Source organism: Alligator sinensis, unplaced genomic scaffold (assembly GCF_000455745.1).
Source record: "Alligator sinensis unplaced genomic scaffold, ASM45574v1 scaffold1443_1, whole genome shotgun sequence".
NCBI classification, from domain to species: Eukaryota; Metazoa; Chordata; order Crocodylia; family Alligatoridae; genus Alligator; species Alligator sinensis.
Window position 1 is genome coordinate 452,188 of NW_005842876.1, and position 7,663 is coordinate 459,850.

Sequence of the window (7,663 nt, forward strand, 5' to 3'; positions counted from 1 at the left end):
CCATAGTCTCCTTCCAACGCTGCTGCCACCCGCCCTGAGCACAATCCGGCCCAGCCCTGACCAGGAAGAACCCAGTGCAGCCCCAGCTCCAGTGGCACCCCGCCCTTCCCTTTGCAGATCCAGGGTGCATTCCCCCCCCCTCCCCCCCATGCCCTCCCGGGGTGTTCACAATGCCAAGATCAGCCAGCCCCTGCCCGCAGGAAGACCTGCAGCTCCATCCTGCACTCCACCCTGGATTCTGCCTCTGCACACACCCCCAGGAGGCCAGGGGGTATGTGTCCCTAGATCTGTGTGTGGGGCAGGGTAGGGCAGGCTGCAGCTGTGAACTAGGGCGGGCATTGGCTGTTCCCAGCAGGGGCTGGGCTCAGCTCAGGTCAGGCAGCAGTGCCATTGGGAAGGGGTTATCAGGGGGCTACGGTGAATTTTGGGGTGGCTAAAGCCCCTCCTGTAGCCCCCTCCAAGCACCGTCACTGCCAGCCCAAAGTGCAGCCTGGCCCAACTCCCCTCCCCAAGCCCACAGCAGCATCCAACTCTCCCCCACGCAGATCTGGGAGCACATGCCCGCCCCATGCCCTCTCAGGGTGTGCACAGTGGCAGGAGCCACCCCCCATACAGATCAGTCTGGCACACCCCCCCGGCTGGACAGCCACAGCCTCAGCCTCAGCCACAGCCCCTGCCGCACCCCTTCCCCCACCACTGGGGCCTCGATCTGCGCCCCCCCGCCCCCCAACACACTTACCAGCTGGACCCAGCTGCTCTCCTTGGCACCTGCATGTTGCACTGCAGCTGTGCACATGCATGTGGCATTTATCAGCCACATTAGGTCTGCATACCCCCTAGGGCCTTTTTAAGTACTCTTAGGGGTATGTGAACCCCCAGTTGACAACCACTGCTCTACATAGTAGCAGCAGACATTTTGCTCATCAGCTCTAGCAAGCAAGGTGGTTTGATCTTCACAGCATAAATCCTTCAGGTCTTTTCCCTGTACAGGCTAAAACAAAGGCACATTGGGTAGGCAGTGTCAGGTTTTCCGGGAAGGTACTCAGCAGACTGTATTGGCCAAGGGAACTGTACACTCACCACAGTCCCACTGGCCAAACATACCAACTTGAGAATTGAAAGCAAGTCACTACTCAAGAAAAGAGCCAATAAGAGGTGAAGGGCTCCAATTAAGGAGTGTTGTCTTGCTGTCAGAGAGGGGCAAAGGTTGTAGAAAGCTACAGCAGCATTATGTTCTGCACTAAGATCATCTACATTCTTGTTTGCATTGTTGTTTCGACAAATTGCCCCCAAATGCCCAAGCAACTGGGTGTTTCTATCAGGTTCTGTAATCTTGATTTCTGATGGACTGCATCTGATCCTGCACCGCATCTATCTGAATACAAAACCCAATCCTTTATGTATAGATGAGAAGAGGCCCATGCGCACACCAGTACGTTTATGCTCCACACAATGGCACAGAACTGGACAACTGAATATTTACTTACCCTGGATGTGAGCAGTTTATCTAGGTAAACAGTGATTTAAAAAAAAGATTGTGTGTCTGTTCTTTACTTGGATGATCCAAAGATATTTTCAAGTTCAAAAAGGGTATCTTGGGAATCAGACAAAAGATTGATGTACTTCTCAGAAGGTGAGCAAGGCAACAACTCACTATTACCTAAGTTTTAATAATTACCTTTCCTGATCACAGTTTATTCCATTGCCAAGTTTCTCAGTTTAGCAAACTATTTACCACTTGATGCTCTGAAGATTTCCTGGTATATAATTAAGACCAGAGAAATTCTGTAGTCAGCAGTAGGATGAATATGATACAGTGCTATGTAATGTCTAACCCATAGGTTATGTAGGTGGTGCATATATAATCTTCATTCCTCCTTGCACCCATCCCTTCTAAACAGACTATTAATAGGTGGGGAATTTAGAGTACTGCCTTTATAAGAACATTATTTATATACCAATTTGCATGTTTGTTTGCATTACATTTTTGTAATTAACTCTGTGGGACATTTCTTTTGTCATTGTGTTGAAAAATATTATACAAGGGAAGCTAAATACATTTCTGGGTTGGTCGGTGCATTTCGTGGCCTGTTAAGAGGTTGATTACAAATTCGTTTTAGCAAATGGGGTAAGGCAGATAGCTATAAGTAATTTAATTAGTGTACTGATACAATATCAGCCTTCTTCTGAAGATCTATTCTGCCTAAGAAGGCTAGAATAACTACATAATCACAGAAGGTGAAATGTTGGCTACATTGAATGGTAAGGCTCCCACTGCCTTCTGAGGTGAAAATTTCATACAAAGTCTGACCAGCAAAATATAAAAGATTCCTGTTAGTTGTGAACATGTTTATCATTTCAGATCATAGGTTCCATTTACCATATTCTACATACCAATTTATAGAAGAACTCACAATTATGAGTTAATACACTGTGGAAAGATACCAGCAAAAGGTCACTTATATACTGTGCAATTAATTATACTGAAAAGAATGAGAACCACAATACTTTATTAATAGTTATTGAAGCCAGTTAGGTTGACTCAACTGTGTTTATTTAAAGTTGAGCACTATCTCCTTATTAAAAAATATTATATGATGATAGATCTGAAATGTCAGCCATCATCCCACACTTAATCCATGGATTTAGAGAAAAGAATATTAATAAGGACTGAGAAAATTTACTCATCTGCACTTGATGAAAGCAACAAGAGCATGGCCCAACTATCTAAAGGTATGACCACACTGCAGGATGGAGGCGCGATCTGGGAATACTCAGGATCATTCTAACCTGGCTAGCCAGGGCAATAATACCTGTAAAGGTGCACCAGCACAAGCTTTATCAAGGGATTTACAGACCCACTGAAGATCCTGGGTACAGAGTCATGTTGTTAACCTACCCTCAAGTCCAGGCCACTGTGACTTCATATTTAGATTAGAGCTAATTTGGGTGAAGTCTATAGGCATTTCACTTGCACTGATAGACTGCAGCACAGATATAACCTAAGTCACAGACAAATCCTGTCAGGCAGCCTGCAGTGCTCTATACTTGGCCCATCTGCATGTAACAGAACATCCAGATCCACCTGAACCTGCCCTTTGTCTCCAGCTGGAATTAGCTTCCCACATTTTTATTCTTTGTCAGTATCTTCCATTTGTTGGAAGCTGACTGACCTCAGTGACAGCCTACTTTCTTGTTCAAAAGCTAACTGCCTCCAACACATTTAGCAATTTATCATCATATCCCCTAAACAGTTCACAACCCATAGCTTTAAATGTAAAGCTGCATTTCATTCAAGAAGCAAAATATAATTCCAAAGAAAGTGTTTGAAAAAGTGAAGCAGCCACTACAATAATATCCCTTCTGTTGCACACCACTGTGCTTGGTCCTAGGGAAAAAAATAAAGAGGGTGAAAGGCAACACCATAAACTTGCTGTGCCATCCAAAAATCGCATGGCTGCCTGGACTGCATTCTTTGCACATGCAAAACAGCCCTAGGCTTACTGGGTGATCAGCGCTGGTAAGCAAAACTCTTGAAAGATCACGTCAGATTCCCCCCCCCCCAAAAAAAAACACAACAACAAAAAATCATAAGACTTTTCAAAGTTAAAACTTTGGGGTTATTTCCAGCTGTGTTTTGGTGTCTCAGGGTATACTGTGTCATGTAGATGTACCCAAGCTAGCTTGCCCGTCACCTAGGTGCAGCAGTCTGAAGTTCAGCATGAGCTAAGTTAGCCTGCCAAGAAGCACTGCTGTGAAGGCAACCGTGTGGTCCATACAGTTGTCACTTGCAAGCTCTTTTCCACAGGTGTGAGAGCTAGAAAATTCCTTCAAAGACAGTGGAGGTTCCCTTGTAATCCTAGGAAGGCTGGGGCATTAGGAGAGTAACAAAACATGGCAAACTCGCAATGTAAAATGGGAAAATTAGTAATATTGGGACTTCCACTTTGGTAAGAAGTACAAGATGACATCTTTGCTTTGCAACTTATGCCCTCTTCCATTTAAACTCTATCCCAGAGCTACTCAGAATTAAGAACAAAGCTATAGGTTAAAAGAGAGTATGTACTGTTTCTTTGAGGACCCTTTTTTTTTTTTTTAACCATGTGTCTGGGCAGAGCCTTGAGCACTGGGGCTCTGATCTGGATTGGGTTCTCTGAGAACTTGTTCAGTGCATATAAAACATCAAAAATACTGATGCAAGTAAAAGATGTATTTATGGCACATCCATACATGTAAATATTTTACGTAAATAATACCACTGAGCATTAAACAAAGTGTGAAATCTTCATCTTTGGAAATTTTCAAGAGCAGGTTAGATAGACACTTGACTGTAGGAAGCAATGATCCTGCCTTGGGCAGAGGGCTGGACTAAATGACCTCATCTGGTCCCTTTCAACTTGACTTTCTTATGATCCTACTCTCTCTAAGGACAAGTATTGCCTTTCATAAAACTGTGCTGTGTTGACTATCAGTGGAAAAAGAGGGAAGCTCCTCTTTAATTGTTATTGCTACTACATGGGCTCCTAGAGCTTTGTATAAGCATTTGTGTTGAATTTTGTATAAATCTTGAATAGATCAACCCACAAATATGCCCCAATATACAGCATTTTACCACTTTCATAGAAACTTAGATCAAATGGAGCCCAATTCTCAGTTCTCTTGGTACCATGCATAGTTGAAGCACCAGTACAAATCGTGGATAAGGTACTACCACTTTGGAATGGCAACATCACTGTATGTGGCCACTCTCATACGTGAGCATGTAAAACACAAGATAAGAGTCAGTCCCCATGCTACGTGAATACAGCTTCTGGAGGGAGCCCAAGAACACCCAAGCCTACAAATTAGCTAGAGAAGATGGTTCAAGCACATGCCTGCAAATCCCTGAGCATGCCATTACCATGCTCAGGTTCTTCAACCCCAAGAGTGCTTACACATAAACCAGGCATAAGTAGGCAAGGTTTCTCTCTTGGCACCCCCTCCCCAGTCTAACTCCAGAAGAGTCCGTCTGGAGACAACGCCTGGTCAAATCTGGCCAGTTGTCATTAGCCAAAAATCTGCAGTCTCATAGTAATGTGCCTTTTGGGGCCAATTCAAAGCTATGGAAGGTGAGGGAAATTTTCCTATTAGGCTCAGCAGATTGTGAATCAGACCCTCTGAACTTACATTACTGACATGGTAAAAGCAAAATATGCCCCTGCCAAAAAAAAAGAAAAAGAAAGAAAAGAAAAAGAAACTGGTGTTTGCATTATGTAAGACTAATAGTTTAACAGTATGTGTGCAATAAATTTAGCAATAGAGTTTTACCTGCAAATATAAGGGATCCATGTGGATGCATGAAATTTGCACAGTCCCTGGTGAATGATTCATGAAAAGTAAAGTCTCCAGTGATAGATTTTACCATTTACCTTTGAAGGCATTACTGCACAACTGCTGCTTTCAACGAACTATATTTAACTGCCTAATTATACATTTATCAAACATACCAGGGGAGCTGACTGGTCCCCTCCTCTAGCAAAAAGGAGTGGGATGGGTTGATCAGGGGAAAACTGATGCAATAACCAAGAGAATCTGGTTATTGCAGTGCAGCATGCCATTGCCTCTGCATGAAAATGCACGTGCCAGAAGGAGAAGGGAATGTGATAAGCACTGTAGGAACAGCCTCAAGTCTAGACTTCATCTGTATGAAAAGCAGCAACATACAGGAATATCAGTAGGGCAGGGCCACCCACTTATTTTTTTTGTGGACATAACATCACATATGGTTCCCCAGCCAACCTCTGCCATCTTTCTGCGGGCTCTCCTCCATTCTGCTCTCTGGCCTGCTTAGGGAGCTGGTTGCAAGGGAGGAGATCAGTTAGGGCATTAGATGTTCAACAGCATCATATCACTTAGGCCCTGGAACCCTGCATAAAAACATATGAGTCTAATCAATACATGGTGCAACATACCCTCCGGCTGGACTTTGCACATGTCCAGGGATCACAAGGGCTCATGATTTATACTATACACAGTTTTAAAAGTTATTTGTTCACAAAAACAACAGGAAGTTTCAGATATGAGTGGGCTATGCTTTTTTTAAGTTATACCAGATGAATGAATTAAAACTAAAATCAAAACAAAGGCACAACACAGCTAAATTATGCTCCATCTACTCTAGGTAGTTGTATTGTCTCCAGCTTCATTTTCAGAACTCTCACAGCCTTTAATAGATTCATCTTCCTACCTCCCTTCTCAAATGCAGACAGGATAGTACCCCAGATGTACAGATGGAGTCACAGAGAAGTTAAAGTCCAATTCTACAAAAGCTTCTAACTCCCCCTCACTCTGCACTACCCTAAAATGACGTGACAGAAGTGCACAGGGCAGCATAGCACCATGTCCTACACAGCATAAGGGCAACCTTGCCAATCTGCTCCGGATAACCCCCTCTGCTCCCTTTCCACAGGTGCGAGGCAAATGAGAACCAGATCCCTGCTTAAGAAAACAAATAAAAAGTTATTTAAAACAACCAAAATGGTAGGTTTTCTGGCAATTCCATTGCAGTGCCTCCAACATTTACTAAACTAAAATTACTGGCTTTGTCTCAAGCAAACCTTTAAAAGGCCACCAGTTTAATTGAATAAAACTAGAACTTGCAACTGTCAATTATCCACAGAGAGGTACTTGTCATTAGATAGAATAAAGGCAAAGTTAGCAACTAGCTACAACTGTTTATAGAGAGCTAACTTTCAACGTTTGCTGTCTTCTGTTTGACTCCATGCTGTTATGCACACTCATGCGGGTCCTCACTCCCTGCCTCTCATCATTTGTTTTTTTTTCCCTCCCCAAAAAAATTCTGTAGCCTTTTACCTACCATTTATGGGGTTGTTGTTGTACAATGAAACCCAAGCAATTAACCTGGACCAAATGTGCTCTAATTGGTTATAAATAAAGAAACACCAGCCTGCTTGCAAGCACAATAGCTATGCTGTCCATTCATAATTTAACATGTGCCACTTCAGTCCAAGCAACACCTTGGTATTCAGCTACTTACCATTCACTAGCACACCCATTTCCTGACCTCCTTTATTTTAGGCACTGAATGGCCATTGTTCGCATGTCTGCAGCTGGAAGCAGCACAGTATCCTAAGGTAGTATTCCCATTACATTTCCTGACGACTTTTATTAGATGACCAGTGGCACACCACATGCTCTTTCTGGTGCCCTTATCTCTGAAACAGATTTGCTACTGCCCAGCGACTGAATACAAAACATTTACTCCTCATATTTAAAACAAGCTTTTTGTGAGAAGAGATCAGGTCTTTATTATTCATTACCACTGAAGCGTTCATAGGACACCTGACACATGTATGCCTTTCAAACAGTTTAAAATTCAGGCTCTTGCCACTCCCCAGTAGAGAAAAGTATACTACTCGAGCAACAATTACCGAGGTATTCTGCCAGCAACCCCAATTCTGGCTTCAAGCCCCACTTCTGCAACTGCATTTCCAACTCATGGGGCTGAGACTCCATTTGGGGTTTTAACACCAAGCCTGAGAACCACAGCGCTAGCAGTTTACTCCATTTCTCTTAAGTCTACAGGCACATATGTAAGCCTTTCATTACTACACATGAACAACCTCATCCTGCATTGCTGGGAACCAACCAATTGTTGGTTCCT

At 43.4% G+C, this 7,663-nt stretch overlaps 1 protein-coding gene across 1 annotated transcript in view; it reads right to left on the minus strand.

Annotated features, from left to right (window-relative positions):
* LOC102377378 (adhesion G protein-coupled receptor L3-like) overlaps positions 1-7,663 on the minus strand; it is a 496,226-nt gene that overhangs the window by 432,277 nt on the left and 56,286 nt on the right. The gene's annotated exons all lie outside the window — the stretch shown is intronic.